At 39.7% G+C, this 17,648-nt stretch overlaps 1 long non-coding RNA gene across 1 annotated transcript; it reads right to left on the bottom strand.

Annotated features, from left to right (window-relative positions):
• Nucleotides 1-11,950: 11,950 nt before the first annotated feature.
• LOC118730459 lies at nucleotides 11,951-17,421 on the bottom strand. Its single transcript, XR_004991475.2, has 3 exons — nucleotides 17,411-17,421; nucleotides 16,982-16,991; nucleotides 11,951-12,059 (listed from the first exon to the last, which is right to left on the bottom strand). It is a non-coding gene; the product is annotated as an uncharacterized LOC118730459 (long non-coding RNA).
• Between the last annotated feature and the right edge of the window lie 227 nt (nucleotides 17,422-17,648).

The raw sequence follows: 17,648 nt of genomic DNA, 5'->3' as shown, positions 1-17,648 counted from the left end.
TCAAAGAAATGGTGTGGTGTTTGTAATGGATAAATTAGAAGAGGTAGCCTGTGTTCTCATCTGTGACATATTATTTCTGCCTCTGATGTAATTTTTTAAGACAAAAAATCCACTTTTCTTTTTTAATTTTAACTCCCTACTACTGGATGGAATACCACTTGGTAATAAAAGCTGTCCTCTATCCCTAATACTTTAAAAAAGACATTTAAGTATAATTTATTTAGTACCTTTAATATAAGGAGAAAAGTTTGTGTGGAAGATTTCATATTTAAATTTTAATTTTAAAACTTTTGATCTTTTCTCTACTTTTTTCAAAACCTGTTAAAATACTCTTTCCAGATAAAAAAGAAATTGGTAATTATATTCACCATGTCAGTAAATTATTGCCCTATTGCCCCTCAAATGCTCCACTCATACTCTCACCCCCTGGTGTCTGTGTCCATTGGTTAGGCTTATATGCATGTATACATGTCCTTTGGTTGATCTCTCCCCCTCATCCCACCTTTCTCTACCTTCCCTCTAAGGTTTGACAGTCTGATTAATGATGCTCTGTCTCTGGATTTGTTTTTGTTCATCAGTTTACATTGTTCATTATCCTATATAATAGAGGTAATATGCAAATTAACCCTCATGCCCTCACAAGATGGCTGCCTGCTATCAGGCCAGCAGGGGGGTTAGTGAGGGATAACCAAACAACTGAACAAGCAGGCTGTGTGGGGTGACCAGGCCAGCAGGAGTGTTAGTGAGGGACAACCAAGCAATTGAACAAGTAGGCTTTGTGGGGAGACCAGGCTGGCAGGGGGGAACAGTTGTGGGCGACCAGGCATGGGGACAGTAAGAGATGACCAGGCCAGCCGGGAGGCAATTGGGGGTGACCAGACTGGCACAGTGGGGCAGTTGGGGGTGATCAGGTTGGCAACAGAGGCACTGAGGGGATATCAGGCCAACAGAATGGGACAGTTAGGGGCAACTAAGCAGGCAGGCAGGTGAGCAGTCAGGAGCCAGTGGTCCAGAATTGTGAGAGGCATGTCCACCTGCCGGTTAAGGCCTGATCCCCTGATCCCCCAAAGGGTCCTGGATTAGAGAGGGTGCAGGCTGGGTTGAGGGGAACCCACGCCTCATGCATGATGTTTGTGCACAGGGCCTCTAATATTCTATAAATGAGTGAGATCATGTGGTATTTATCTTTCTCTGACTGGCTTATTTCACTTAGCATAATGCCCTCCAGTTCCCTCCATGCTGCTGCAAATGGTAAGAATTCCTTCTTTTTTACTGCATCTACCCTGTTTCCCCAAAAATAAACAGTGTCTTATATTAATTTTTGCTCCCAAAGATGCGCTAGGTCTTATTTTCAGGGAATGTCTTATTTTTCCATGAAGAAGAATACGGTACACATTTATTGTTAAATGAAAATAAAGGAAATTTATTTCCTGTATACAGTACGGTAGTACGGTAGTTGTCAACACAAATCAGACAAACTGTGAATCCTACAGTATCAAGAATATACTCATTTATTCAATGACAATCATGTCATCATCTTCTGGAACATCATCCTAACAATCCAATTCCTGAATTTCCTGGTGAATTTCTTGTGACTCCATTTCTTTCAGAATCAGTGGACCAAATCTCCCATGTTTAGCCTACGGGGGGCCTTATTTTCGGAGGATGCCTTATATTTCACTCAGAAGGAAACCTGTAAGTAGGTCTTAATTTTGGAAGATGTCTTATTTTCGGGGAAACACGGTAGTATTTCATTGTGTAGATATAACACAGTTTTTAATCCACTCATGTGCTGATGGACACTTACTCTGTTCCAAATCTTAGGTATGGCAAATTATGCTGCTATAAGCATAAGGTATTATATCCTTTCTGATTGGTGTTTCCAGTTTCTTGGGATAAATTCCTAGAAGTGGGATCACTGGATGAAATGAAAGTTCCACTTTTGTTTTCTTTTTTTTGAGGAAACTCCATGCTGTTCTCTACAATGGCTATCCCAGTCTGTATTCGTACCAGCAGTGCACGAGAGTTCCTTTTTTTCTGCATCCTCACCAGCACTTGTCATTTGTTCATTTGTTGATGATAGCCAGTGGTCCAGAATTGTGAGAGGCATGTCCACCTACCGGTTAAGGCCTGATCCCCTGATATAATACCTTATGCTTATAGCAGCATAATTTGCCATACCTAAGATTTGGAACAGAGTAAGTGTCCATCAGCACAGGTGTGAGATGGTACCTCCTTGTTGTTTTGATTTGGATATATTGGATGAGTAGTGACTATGAGCATGTTTTCATATGTCTCTTGGCCTTTCTTATGTCTTCTTTTAAAAAGTATTCTTTTAGGTCCATTGCCCATTTTTCCATTGGGTTCTTTATTTACTTTTGTTAAGTTGTATGAGTTCCTTGTAAATGTTGGAGATTAAAACCTTATCAGTGATAACAATGTCAAATATGTTCTCCCATGCTGTGGGCTTTCTTGTTGTTTGGTGATTATTTCTTTTGCTGTGCAACAGCTTTTTATTTTTATGTAGTCCCATTTGTTTATTTTCTCTTTAGTTTCCATTGTCCTAGGAGCTGTATCTGTGATGCAATTGCTTCAGCATATGTCTAAGATTTTGCTGTATGTGGATTCCTCTAGTATTTTTATGGTTTCCCCTCTTATGGTTTAAGGTCTTTATCCATTTTGAGTTTATTTTTATGTATGGTGAAAGTTGGGGATGTAGTTTCATTTTTTTGCCTGTATCTGCCTAATTTTCCCAACACCATTTATTGAGGAGACTGTCTTGACTCCATTGTATATTCTTGCTTCCTTTGTCAAATATTAATTGAGCATAGTGGTTTGGGCCGATTTCTGGGTATTCTATTCAATTAGATTGATCTATGTCTGTTCGTGTGCCAGTACCTGGCAGGTTTGAGAATCATGGCTTTGTAATATAGCTTGATATCTGGTATTGAAATCCCTCCAACTTTGTACTTCTTTCTCAGAATTGCTACATCTACTTGGGGTCTCTTTTTATTCCAGATAAAATTTTGGAGAATTTGTTCTAAATCTGTGAAATATGCCTTCGGTATTTTAATGGGGAGTGCATTGAATCTATTGATTGCTTTGAGTAGTATGGACATTTTAGTGATGTTGATTCTTTTAATCCTTGAACACAATATGTTCTTCCATCTGTTTATGTCTTCTTCTATCTATTTTTTCAGTGTCCTATAGTTTTCTAAGTACAGGTCTTTTACCTTCTTAGTTAAGTTTATTCCTAGGTATCTTAAATTTTTGGAGCGATTGTAAATGGGATTGTTTTTTTGGTCTCTATTTCTGTAAGTTCACAATTGGTGTATAGAAATGCCATAGATTTCTTGTCATTAATTTTGTATCCTGCTACATTGCTGAATTTATTAATTTATTAAGTCTAATTATTTTTGATGAGTTTTCCTTGTAAAGTATATGTCATCTGTGAATAATGACTTTTACATCTTTTCCAATTTTGATACTTTTTATTTTTCTCCTTGTATAATTGCTATGGCTAGCACTTCCAGTACTATGTCAAACAAGATTGGTGAAAGTGAGCATCACTGTCTCCTTCCTGTTCTTAGGTGAAATCGTTTTAGTTTTTGCCCATTGAGTATGATGATGACTGTAGGTTTGTCATATAAGGCTTGTATTATCTTAGTTATGATCCCTTTATTCTCATTTTGCTGAGGGTTTTTTTTTCTCCAAGAAAAGGTGTTGGATTTTGTCAAATGCTTTTTTGGCATCAATTGATATGACTATGTGATTTTTATCTCTCAAGTTGTTTATGTGATGTATCCCACTTATTGATTTGTGGATATTGTACTATCCTTACATCATTGAGATAAATCCTAGTTGGTCATGGTGTATGATCTTTCTGATGTATTGCTGGGTCCAGTTTGCCTGAATTTTGTTGAGAATTTTGGCATCTATGTTTATGAGGGATATTGGCCTATAATTCTCTTTCATTGTGTTGTCTTTAATGTTTTTTTTATATTAGGTTAAATCTGGCTTCATAGAAGGAGCTTGGAATTGTTCCTTCCACTTGAATTTTTTGGAATAGTCTGAGAAGGATAGATTTTAGTTCTTTCTAGAATTTTTGGTATAACTCCCATGTGAAGCCTCCTGGCCTGGGCTTTTGCTTGTTTAAAGCTATTTTAATGATTGCTACAATTTCTTCCATAGTTAAGGCCTATTGATATGTTTAGATTCTTCCTGATTGAGTTTTGGAAGGTTGTATTTTTCTAAGAATATGTCCATTTCCTCCAGGTTGTGTAGTTTGTTGGAATAGAGTTGTTGATAGTATATTTTATAACCCTGTGTATTTCTGTGGGGTCTGATGTTATTTCTCCTCTTTCATTTCTGGTTTTGTTTATTTGGGTACTCTCTCTTTGCTTCTTGGTGGGCCTGGCTAGAAGTTCATCAATCTTACTTACCATTTCAAAGAGCCAGCTCTTGGTTTCATTGATCTCTTGTATTGTGTGTGTGTGTGTGTGTGTGTGTGTGTGTGTGTGTGTCTATGTCATTTATTTCTGCTCTGATCTTTATCATCTTCTTTCTTCTGCTCATTTTGAGATTTTCTTGTTGCTCTATTTCTATTGGTGTTAGTTAGATGATTTACAACTATTTTTTTATTGGGTGTTTTTTTTTTTTTTTTTTTTTTTTTTTTTTTTTTTTTGAGTTAACCCTGTAGAGCTATAAATTTCCCACTTAGAACTGCTTTCATTTTGTCCCAAAGATTTTGGATTGTTGTGTTTTCATTGTCATTCATTTCTAGGATGCTATTAATTTCTTCTTTGATTTATTTGGTAACCTAGTCATTGCTTAATAGCATGCTATTCAGCTTCTAAGTGTTTGAATTTTTGGATTGCTTTTATTGTTGTTTATTTCTAATAATATGCTGTTATGGTCTGGGAAGATGCTTAATATGATTTCAATCTTCAGGAATTTGGAGAAGCTGCCTGTATCCTAATATGTTGTCTATCTTTGAAAATGTCCCATGTACACTTGATAAGAATGTATATTTTGTGGATTTGGGGTGAAATGTTCTGAAAATGTCAATTAAGTCCATCTGATCTGTGTCATTTAGGACTGATGTTTCTTTGCTGATTTTTTTTTGTCTAAATGATTTATCCAGTGATGTCTGTGGGGTATTAAAGTCCCCATACTATTATTATTGTATTGTTATCATTCTCTCCCTTAATATCTTCCAGAAGTTTTTTTGTTTTTGTTTTTATGATTTTGGTTGCTCCTGCATTGGATGCATATACGTTTATCAGGGTTATATCATCTTGTTGTATCGATCCTTTTAGTATTATTAAGTGGCCTTCCTTATCTCTTATTATAGATAAGGTCTATTTTTTTCAGACATAGGTATTGCTACTGCATCTTTTTCTTCATTTCCATTTGCCAGAAAGTTATTTTTACATCCCTTCACTTCAATCTGGGTGAGTCCTTATTCTATTGTAGATAGCATATATATGGGTCATATATATATTTTTTTAATCAATTGAGTCATTCAATGTCTTTTGATTGGAGCATTTAGTCCATTTACATTTAATGTTATTATTGTTTGTAGCCATTTTTATTTTTTGTGCCTGTGTTCCTTCTCCCCATTATATTTTTTTCTTTTTACAGCAGTTCCTTTTTTGCATTTCTTGCATTGCTGTCTTGGCAGTGATAAACTCCCTTAGCCTTTTGTGTGTGTGTGTGTGTGTGTGTGTGTGTGTGTGTGTGTGTGTGTAAAGCTCCTTATTTCCCCTTCAATTTTGATTTATAGCTTTCCTGGATAGACTATTCTTGGATTCAGTCTCTTGCTTCCCATCACTTTGTAAATTTTCTTCCATTCTTTTCTGGCCTGATTTGTTTCTATTGAGAAAAATCACTTGGTAATCTAATGGGAGATCCTCTGTATGTAACTTTCTGTGTCTCTCTTACAGCCTTTAAGATTCTCTCTTTGTCCTGAACATTTGCCATGTAATTATGACATGTCTTGGTGTGTGTCTTTTCAGGTTCATCTGGTTTGGCACTCTCTGTGCTGTGTGACTTTTTTGTTCCCCAGATCAGGGAAGGTTTCTGATATTATTTCTTCACATAGGTTTTCTGACACTTGTTTCTCTTCCTGTTGTTCTAGCCCTCTCATTATTCACATGTTGCTTCATTTCATGTTGTCCCGAGCTCACTTAGGCTCTCCTCTTTTTAATGTTTTTTCTCCAATTGCAGTTCAGTTTAAGTGTGTTTTGCTTCCCTGTCTTCTAATTCATTAATTCGGTCCTCTGCTTCTCTTAGTCTAGTGTTGAGACTTTTCATGGTGTTTTTCATTGCATCTATATCATTCTATTTATTCTTGATTCTCACATAAGTTGTTGATTTTGTCATCCATCCGGTTTATGAGCTATATGATCCTTATTCTGAATTATTTTTCTGACATATTACATGCCTCCATTTCTTTTAACTGCTTTTCTGGGCGATTCCTCCTTTTCTTTTCTTTAGGGGTTTCTTTGTCTACCTATTTTTTCTCTCATGGAAGGATTTAGGTATCGAGTTGTGTAGGAGCTGCTCCTTGGGTGGCAGTGGCTCCTCAGGTGTTCACTGCTTCTCAGATGGGTGTGGAAGAAGCTACTCCTCATTTGGTTGTGGCTCCTCTAGTGGGAGCTGTTCACAGCAATGGTGGCTCCTCTGCTGTTTGGTGCATGCTGCCATGCAGCTGCTCTTCTTCGAACAGGGTCAGTTTACTCACGAGGCTGCTGCTCCTTGTCTGTGGGTGGGCTGTGTGCATCTGCTGCTCTTCAGATGGGGGTGGGATGCTCACGCATCTGCTGCTCCTTGTATGAGGGCAAGCTGCATGCACAGCTGTTGCTCCTAGGACTGGGGTGGGCAGGTCATGGGGCTTCTGCTCCTCCTCATATGGGGGCAGGCTGAACACATCTGCCTCTCCTTGGATGAGGGCTGTCTTTATGCAGCTGCTGCTCCTAGGACTGAGCTATGCTGCTAGTGAGGCTGCTGCTTCTTGGACAGGGCCAGGTTGCTCTCAGGATTTCTGTTCCTTGTATGGGGTGGAGTGTTCATGCAGCTGCTGTCACTCAGACAGGATGGGCTGCTTATGGGGCTGCTGCTCCTCTGATGGTGGCAGACTGCTCATGAGACTGCTGCTCCTCAGACAGGGGCGGGCAGCTCATGGGGCTGCTGCTCCTTGGATGGGGGAAGACTTCATGCATCTTCTGTTCCATGTACAGGGGTTGGCTGCTTTCACAGCTTCTGCTCCTTGGATAGAGGTGGGCTGCTTGTGAGGCTGCTGTTCCTCAGACAGGGCAGGTTGCTCACAGGACTGCTGCTCTTTGTACGGGTGTGGGCTTCTTGCACAGCTGCTGCTCCTTAGATGAGGGTGGGCTGCTTGAGAGGCTGCTTTTTTTGGATGGGGCAGGTGCTCATGGGGCTGCTGCACCGTGGATGGGGGCAGGTTGCATGCATGGCTGCTGCTCCTGGGATGGGGGTGGGCTACTTGTGAGCTGCTGCTTCTCGCATGGTGGCAGACTGTTTGCGGGGGCTGCCACTCCTCAAATGGGGATGGGCTGGCTCATGAGATTACGGCTTCTTGGACAGGAGCAGGTTGCTCATAGGGATGCTGCTCCTTGGATAGGAGTGGGCTGTTTGCAAAGCTGTTGCTCATTAGACATGTCGGGGGCGGGGGGGGGCACTCATACAGTTGCTACTCCTTGAATAGGGGAAGGCTGCTTGCAGGGATGCTATTCCTTGGATGTGGGAGGGCTGCTCACACAGCTATTGCTCCTTGGACAGGGGCATGCTGCTCATGTGGCTGCTGCTTGTTGGATGGGTGCAGGCTGCATGTGGTTGCTGCTCCTCAGACAGGGGCAGGCTGGGGAAAGTTGCTCAAGCAGCTGTTGCTCCTTGGATAGAGAAAAGATGCTCACATGGCTGCTGTTCCTTGGACAGGGGTGGGTAGCTCATGGGGCTGCTGCTCCTCAGATGAGGGCATACTGCTTGCATGGCTGTTACTTGTCAGACAGGGGAAAGCTGCTTGCACAGCTTCTGCTCTTCAGATGGGGGCGGGCCACTGACATAGCTGATATTCCTTGGCTGGGGGCAGGCCACGCGAGGTTGCTGCTCCTCACCTGGGGCATTCTGTTTGTGGGGCTGCTGCTCCTCATACTGGAGCAGGCTGCTCACATGGCTCCTTTCATGTGGTCACAGTGCCCTGGTCTAAAGTGTTGGGCCAGTCAGAAGGGAGCGTGCTTAAGAACTCAGAGGTGGCTAAAGTTTGAGTGACCATGCGACTGCAGTCTAGGCAGCAGGTCCCTGGTGGGGGTTGCTGTAAAATCCCGGGTGTTATCTGAGAGCATCCTGGGTGGAGAAGAGGCTGGGCTCTTCTCCCAGTCACAGAAGCTCTCCCCTTGAAAGGTGTGAGGCCTCTGAGGAAGAGCTGGCTGCTCTGGGACTGTTTGCAATGGTAGCATAGACTGCTTAATTAGGTGAATCCAGTTAGCCTGCCCCTGAAAGTCCTGCAGGTTATAACTGTAACACACACACACACACACACACACACACACACACACACAACCACACACTCCTAATTTGTTCCCCTACTCTCTCCCGCATTGCTGCCTTCTTTCTGCCTCTGTAATTGGGTCTGGGGTGTTATTGATTCATTCATGGGTGAAGACTCCTTTCCAGGTGTCTGGTTATGTGGCTCACTCTCTAGCACATTGGCCAAACAGAATAAAATTCACCTCAACAAGAGGCAATACCAAGGGAACAAAATACAAATGTACTCACTAAACTGATAACCCCAATATAAGTGACCAACAGAGAAAAGAGAATTAGGGGAGAGAAAAGAGAGCACAAATGATATTGAAGAGAGAAAAAAAAATGGTATGAGAGAAAAGGAAAAGAAGAAAAAGGAAGTAAAAGGGATATGGATATATCTATATATCTATATATCTATATATCTATATATCTATCTATATATATCTATATATATTGTATATCTATATCTATATCTATATCTATATCTATATCTATATCTATATCTATATCTATATCTCTCTCTCTCTCTCTCTCTCTATATATATATATATATATATATATATATATAGAGAGAGAGAGAGAGAGAGAGAGAGAGAGAGAACATCAGAGAACAAACAGATAAACCAAAACATACAAACACCAAATTCAGTAAAGAGGGTGGGTGCAGAATCTTATATACAGAAAATAAGGTTAAGAATTGGATGAATATGGGCAGGACCTCAGTTCAGTATAGAGGAAGTATAAAGGGGATAAGGATGAGTGGGTAAGAAGGAAGAGAAAGAGAAGAAAATAATAATAATAATAATAATAATAATAATAATAATAATTTATTTTTTATGCATAATTTTATTTTATTTTTATTTCCCCCCATTTTTATTCAATTATTATCTGTGTACATATTTTAACATTGTCTCCCCTCCCATACATACCCCCCCTCCCCAGAGTTTTGTGTCCACTGGTTGTACTTATATGCATGTATACAAGTCCTTCGGTTGATCTATTATCTCCCCCAGATCTCCCTACCCTAACAGCTAGGTGCCCGTCAGCAGATGATTGGATCAAAAAACTATGATACATCTACACAATGGAATACTATGCTGCCATAATAATAATAATAATAATTTAAAAATTGATTAAAAAGGATAAAAATAAAGTAAAATAAATTCAAATGATGGAAAAATAATGCAAAAAGAAATAGGAAATAAAATAACAAAAAGGAAAGAAAATAAAAAATAAAAAATGAGATAACAGAATAATAATAAAATTAAATTAAAATAATAAAAATGAAAATGAAAAAGTGAAGTGTCCTTCCTTTGGCTGGTTTAAGGTCCCACTCTTCTGTACTGTCTGCATTTTCTAAGTTTCCAGTTTCTGGGACTGAAGGCCTCTCTTGAGGCCAGTCCCTGTGGACTCTCGGGGACTATTCAGATTTTCAATTTTATCCTTTGTGCCACTCAGGGTGTAGTCTGGATGTGGCTATATTGGTTGCCTGGAGACGACACGGAGGGGAAAATGGCTACCTAGGTCCCATGTGTCAGTTATGACTTGGCACCAGACTTGAGGTCAAAAGGGGAAAGAGCTGTGCCTCTGAGAGCTCCTCCCCTTCTAGCACCGCATGGCCTATGCAGCAGTCCTGAACGCCCCCTCTAAGCTCAGGCTGTCATGACTGTGGACCTATATCTAGAATCCCCTTCCACCAGCAGTCCTGTGGACTTCCTTTCCACAGTCAGACATTGTGCCTGTCCCAATGGATGCAATCTCAGTGCCGTGTGGTTTCCCTCAAGGTCTCACAGTTCTCTCTAACCCAGATCCTTTTTTTTTTTTAAACCATTCTCCAGGTGTCCTCTGCCCTTCCCATCTGTGGATTGTCTCACCAGCTGTGTGTACTTCACCAACTGGGTTGGATGTTATTGTATTTAGTTGCTTGTTCTATCTGCTCAAGGACAAGGCTCAGGACACGTCTGTCTATTCTGCCTCTATTTTGTCTCCCTCTCTAAAAAATATTTTTAAAAAATGTTTTTATTGATTTCAGAGAGCGGGAGAGAGAGATAGAAAAACAACAATGATGAGATAGAATCATCCATTAGCTGCCTCCTGCATGTCCCCCATTGGGGATTGAACCTGAAACCTGGGCATGATCCATGAACTCCTTGTTCATATGATGCTCAACTACTGGGCAACACTGTCTGGACACTAATGTAGTCTTGACTGTCTCATAAGATTTTGGTTTAGTATAGTTACATTTATTGGTTTACAAATAAACTATTGCCCCGACTAGCGGGGCAACAACGAGGGTATGCAGGAACCACCTAAGAGAATGAAACAAACTAGGAACGCGAAAGAACGGAGGCAAGACAAGGTTCTGATCAAGCCTCGAACTTTATTTTTTGAAATGGCAGTATATATGCAGCAGGAACAAAGAGGGGCAGGGTTGCCTATGCAGAGGGGTCTTTGGCAGTGTATAATTGGTTTAGGCACTGAGTGACAAGGTGGTAAGGTATCTGGCAACACAGGATTGGCTAACTGCCAGGGCGGTGTAACATTCCAAGGTGTAACATTCCAAGGCTGGGCTAGCTATGGGGGAGGATCAGGAAGGGGAAGTTGCAGAGATGCTAAGCGGCAGGTTAATCTTTAGCTTCTGGCCAAACCCTCAGGGCACCACATAACTTCTGCTAGAAGGAACTTAATTCTATCTTCTTAAGATGGAGTTGCTTGTCTCAACTCTGATGGCTCCCAACATCTCCTCCCTCTTTATCTTATTGAGGGTGGGCCTTAACCGATTGGGGGAGTAGTGACCTGGTTCCTCCAGTGGGTTTCCCAGGCCCACCAGTGTTAGTAGCGGCTCTTGGTATCTTTTGGGGAGGAGAGGCAGAGCCGATTAAATTTGTATTGATACCAACCTCTATGCAAACCAGGTATACTCACAGGGAAATCCAGAGGGGGTCGAAATTTTCCCATGACCTTCCCTTGGGAAGAGGGGGTCGGAAAATTTTTTGTACCCATACCTTTCTCCCAGTGAGGAGTAGGTAAGCATTCCTCTGGTCATCATGCTGTCCCCGCAGGGAGGGAACGATGGTAAAGTTCATAATCTTGCTCACTGTCAGCTACGGCTAAACAGTGGTAATGTACCTGGATGGGTTTGGCCAAGATGCTGTCAATCTGTTGTTTTACAAAATCTGTTAACCTCCGAAAAGCCCAGGGGCCAAAGGATAAAACTAATAAGAAGCCTATGAGGGGGCCCAGGATGGGGAGAAGGTAGGGGAGAAGTCCGTTTAGTCCGCTCCAGAGAGGGTTCTCAAACAGTTCTTTCCACCGCTTTATCAGGTCTTCCTGTAGTTTCTTGATTTTTGTCTTGGACCATTCCAGACTTATTGGCATAGAAACAGCAACGTTCCTGAAAGGCTAAGCATATCCCTCCCTGCTCTGCTCTGAGTAAGTCTAACCTTCTCCTATTTTGTAGAACAACTTCAGCTAAGGAGTCAATTTGGTCTTGGAGATCATTAATGGTACTAGAGAGGGCTTGGACATCATTGATTAATTGATTAGATAACTTAGTATAAGAATGTACAGCCACTTCTAACCTTTCATTATTACTGAATCTGATAAAACTCTTTTCTGGTTTATGCTTCCTTCAACCTAGCTGACTCGGTACAGGAGGCCTGATGCCTTTCGCCTGCTGTACGATCTTCTGCATCACAATTTAAAAATTTTTAAGGTATAAAAAGTATGACTGAGCTTCTCTTGAGGTGACACATAATATCTGTCTCCCCCTTTTTTGTTTTTAAAATGATCTTAAGAGTACGAATGGCTCTTTCTACCACTGAGTGACATCTATTTTACCAGATTTGATTAGGTTTAAGTCCTCGGGGATTTGTTCCTAAGGTTGGTATAGGAAGTTGGATAATATTCTGAGGACATTGTTTCTAATAAAATATGGAAATTGCCATTCTCAAATAACATTTTATAGACTGAAAATTAAATGAAAAGTTCCTTTGAATTAATGTGCCTTATAGTAGCTGTTTTAATAATTTTTGCTATACTTACTATATAAGTACTATTACTATAGATTGATGGGCTTTGTAGTAAAATCTGTTAAGGCATAAATAAGAGCTTGTATTTTTATTGAAATATAAGAGGTTTGAAGGACCTTTGCTCCTCTGCTGTAGTATATCTAGCCTTTCTAGAACTGGATCTATCTGTAAAAATGGTTAATACCTGAGATAAAAATTTCTTTTAATGTGGTTGTTAATACTATTCTCTGTGTTAGATATAAATCAAGCCCCTAAGCTAGGGTTTCTGGTAGAATATAAAATATTAAGTATTTTGACTTCTATGTAGAAGGGTGTGTACACCGACCTTCCTTGCCCTTGGTCTTGGGCAACCTGTAGCAATGCACAGGTGCTGACTGTTATCATGGCAAGGTATCTTTACTTTAAAAATAAAGCAAATTTATTTCTGAATTCATAAGCCACAAATGTTGCCTTGCCTTTAGCTTAATTAAAATGTAGGCGGTCATATATAGTTAGGATTCAATTATTTATAAAACATTGGCTTCTTATGTAACTTAATTTATATGACATTGATTATATTGTAAAAGTTAATTTATAAAGTAACTTAAGTAGGTATTTTTAACTTAAAAAAATAATGGCAAAGAAACTTATTCAGTAAAACTTATAGGTTTGATACTTTATTGGCCTGATCCAAAAGCATGGTTTTTGTCTTTCTTGAAATTCTATTGCTGTTGAAAAATTTGGCTATATTTAAGAAATATATTGTTTTTGCCTTTCTTATAGGCGAAAACTTTTCTAATATTTAATATATACCTATTAATTTTTATTTGATAAGGCTTTCCATGCAATTTTAAGTATTTTAGATCTGTTTTAAAAGTTTTCCTATAAGAAGAGAGAATAAATTTCTTGTATTACTCTGGGTCCTTGGAGCTTTCCAAGAATCATCTCTGTTAATACCTTGAAATTTTAACATGGAAAAAACCATCAAATAAATATCTACATGATTTAAATATTTTAATACCTGTTATTATTATCTATTATTATCTTAAGATATCAATTAGATTTAGACTAGCTTTTGTATAGAAAAATTTTTGGTGGAGATCACAGAATTAATCCTTTTTTTAATTAGATCAATAATAAGCAACTTATTTTGAATTCCTAATTATTAGAGGAAATACATTTTATTTTCTTAAAAATAAGTTTTTATGCTTTAAGTATTTAATCACTACAACTCTATAATTTCTCCTAATTTAATTTGAACTTTAAATTTTTAAAGCTGGCAAGTCAAATATATTTAGTAGTTCTTAGATTAATAACACTTTATGTTAATCAGCTTAACAATAACCCACAACCTTCGGACCAACTAACACTTTATATTTCTAAGAAAAATACAAGACATCAATTCTGTCCTCTAGGTTTGTTATGAGGCAAATTTGAACTTTATTTTTTATTTGCCAGTGGTTCTGGGAAACTAGGTTTTGTTTATTCGACTGTAAATTATCACATTCTTTAAGATGGCTACTGGCAGGACACTATATTAACTGTCTGCTAGGGGAAGGGCCTTTACCCTTTCCTTCCTCAACAAAGGATGTAGCCAGTTATCTGAACTACTTAGATCTTTAAAGTATTTACTTTGGATAAATTCTATGACAGAGACAAATTTATTTATTTTCTTGAAGGCCTTAAAAGTTAACTTTTTAATAAGGTTCACTAGCATTTTGAAAACTATTCTTTATTATGGAAATGCAAATCTTGTTGCTGGAATTAGCTTGAATTTCTTTCAAGAAGATTTTTTCGCTGTTTTTCTCAGGAAAAAGAATCAGTTCTGGGTTTTTCATTTCTGTAGCTCTTGTAAAGAGTTAAGGCTAGTTCAAGACTTATCTAATATCCAAAATCGGACGTGTGCGCATTTAGTCTTATACTAGCTTTCTCTTTACACGTGTACAGATATCCCATACGCATTTCTAAATTTTTAAAACTTTTTTATGGCCAGAAAGGAAATTTTTAATTTAATATTCTAGGAGAGCAGGCTTCTATATTGGATCGCCTCATGTCTCTCCCTTCCCCCATATCCTGCTTACTTCAGGGGAAGCATCAGCAACAGATCTGGCTGAATTTCTTTTCATACTTAAAAGATAGACAGATCTCAATTTTTTTCTTTTTGGCTTTCTGAAATAATAATTAATACCCAATTTGGTCAAGATTTGCATTTCCCTGTGAGTTTTCTTATAATTTTTAAACAAGGCATTAAGTAGTCTTATTGCAAGTAATCTTAATGTGGGAGAGCAGATGGCCCTGCCTTCTCCAGCTGTCTTCGAATTTATCCACATCAGAGGCAGTTTCAGCAGTGGAGTTCCACTTATTATAGATTTTAAATTCCATACATATACTAAGATTCTAATTTCAACAAAAAACATTATATTGTGATCACATAGACTTCAACATTCACTCTAAAGAGCACTTTTGTTTCTAAGATTCTTTTTTTCTAGCCTTAATTCCTCGTGCCTGAAGGCACTCCCTGAGCCCTTTTTCTAAGATTCTTTTTTCTTTACCCTTATTCCTCGAGTTCTGAGGGAAATCTTGACACGGTCAAGGAACATTTCATGACAACTTAAAGAATTCCCCATTATCGGTTGATTGGATGGCTCTCAAAGAGGTTACTTCTCCACGTAAGCCTCCGGGACGTATTAACCCTGTGCCAGGTCAGCCTGAATTTTCTCATCAACCCAGGAATTCAGGCGGAATTACTCTCTTTTCGACTCTACCCTTTACTCCCTTGCTTGCGTGAAACAGTCGGTAGGTATAATCCGCCTAGACGGATCCTCACAGACCAGAAGACCCCGTTTGCCCTCCTCAGGTGCGCAGGTCTCCCCGTGGTTGAGTCTGTGAGGGGAACGACCTTTGTTCAAAGCAAGCTCAAGGTTTTAAGAGTAGATCTAATTGGAGAGGATTCTCGCCAAGAAAACCGGGAGACGGTACTAACTCAAGTGATTCGGAGTTTTCACAGCCGGAGATGGGTACCTTTCACTCTTCCCCAAATCGGCAAGTGAGTGCTTATTAGTGGGCAGGAAGGAACCGACCGAGAGAGCCAATAATAACAATCCAGCAAAAAGGGGTGAAATGTTCTGAAATCTTGTTTGAAAAAATTGTCTACCTACCTTTACTCCGATCTGTCTCACGGTGGGACCGTGGCGATCTAGTGCTGAGTCTTCACTCGTGGGTCCTCGCAGCGACTCTGGGGGGGTGCCTGGCCAGGGCTCTCGTCGGGGGTGCCCAGGGGCCCCTCGTTGGGCGCCAATTTGCCCCAACCCGCGGGGCAACAATGGGGGTATGCAGGAACCACCTAAGAGAATGAAACAAACTAGGAACGCGAAAGAACGGAGGCAAGACAAGGTTCTGATCAAGCCTCGAACTTTATTTTTTGAAATGGCAGTATATATGCAGCAAGAACAAAGGGGGGCAGGGTTGCCTATGCAGAGGGGTCTTTGGCAGTGTATAATTGGTTTAGGCACTGAGTGACAAGGTGGTAAGGTATCTGGCAACACAGGATTGGCTAACTGCCAGGGCGGTGTAACATTCCAAGGTGTAACATTCCAAGGCTGGGCTAGCTATGGGGGAGGATCAGGAAGGGGAAGTTGCAGAGATGCCAAGCAGCAGGTTAATCTTTAGCTTCTGGCCAAACCCTCAGGGCACCACATAACTTCTGCTAGAAGGAACTTAATTCTATTTCCTTAAAACGAAGTTGCTTGTCTCAACTCTGATGGCTCCCAACAAACTATTAAAGGTTAAAAAAATCAAAGGATATAATAGAGACCTATGGAAAAGGGAAAATGGGGTATAGGCATTTATTAGCTTCAAAATAGTTCTCAGATAGACTCTAAAATTTCTTGTTAAAAATTTAAAATAATTTTTTCTATGCTTCTTCTTAGAATTTTCAAATCAAGATATGCTTCCCATATATTCATTCAGTTTAATTTTAGAGCCAGCATTTTTCTAATTTTTGTATGCAAAATATTAATTTAGGTACCCAAAGACAATAGCATTTTTTAAGTTGATATTTTCTAGTTAAGTATTCCCATTTCTGTAAAGCATTTGCAAGTAAAGGCATCCTATCAGTAGTATTAAATGAGGATGAGATTTTGGAAGTTTCTTGCCTTGGAGGCACAATTTCCTATGTTAATTTTATTTATTTATTTATTTATTTATTTATTTATTTATTTAATTTTATTTTTGGATATCTGCATTCTGAGCAAATTTTCTAGGGATGTTATGAAGTGGGTCAAAATGCTTATGTGTTGAGCTCCATAATACTCTCACTCCTTGAGTCACATTCAACCCTTTTATGTGCCTCAATTTCCCTCCCAGATGTCTAAAACAACTTAAAGGGATCTGGGCCCTGGCAGACCAAGCCTTATGGGGACCCTGGATGAACTAGTCAGTTAATTACAATTGAGTTGGGACTTCTCTATGGGGCTCCTGCACATTGTGAGGAATAATTTGACACATCCACAAAGAACAATTGAGAATAGGGCTGGAAAGAGGATGTGTCCCTTTATCTTTGGAGCCTAACAAATTCAGCTTTCATTTATATGTTGAAGGTTTGTTGTTTTTATCAGACTCTCAGAAAGAAATTTTAATTGAAAGGCCAAACAAAACCCAGCCACCCAGATGTACTTATGATGGCAGCTGACAGGATGCTAAGGTGGGAGAGAGTGACAGAGAAAAAAAAGTGATAGGTGTGTGTGTGTGTGTGTGTGTGTGTGTGTGTGAGCTGTGGATAGATATATATCTCAGGAGTTCCAGGGTCTGACAGATTGGGCTTGTTTAGATGGAGAGCCTTTGCTAATGACATGGACAGCCCCAGGCAGGTTCAGCTTTGGTGCAGAACACATGCCATCTTGTAGAAGAGAGCAACAGAGGCCAGGAATGCTGCCAAACCAACATCCAGAATGACCTTGGACAGTATGCCCGGACCTGTTTATGGAGCTGCTTGCCAGCCATAACCTGTGTGAAACCACCATGGTGCTCTGGCAGTGAGCAGAGTCGTACCATGATGTGGGTCCCAGATGCCTACACTGAGAGCACAAC

The sequence above is a fragment of the Pipistrellus kuhlii genome, unplaced genomic scaffold (genome assembly GCF_014108245.1).
Source record: "Pipistrellus kuhlii isolate mPipKuh1 unplaced genomic scaffold, mPipKuh1.p scaffold_m20_p_3, whole genome shotgun sequence".
Classification (NCBI taxonomy): Eukaryota; Metazoa; Chordata; class Mammalia; order Chiroptera; family Vespertilionidae; genus Pipistrellus; species Pipistrellus kuhlii.
The sequence above is the reverse complement of the archived record's forward strand: the minus strand, read 5'-3'. Positions and strand labels throughout refer to the sequence as shown.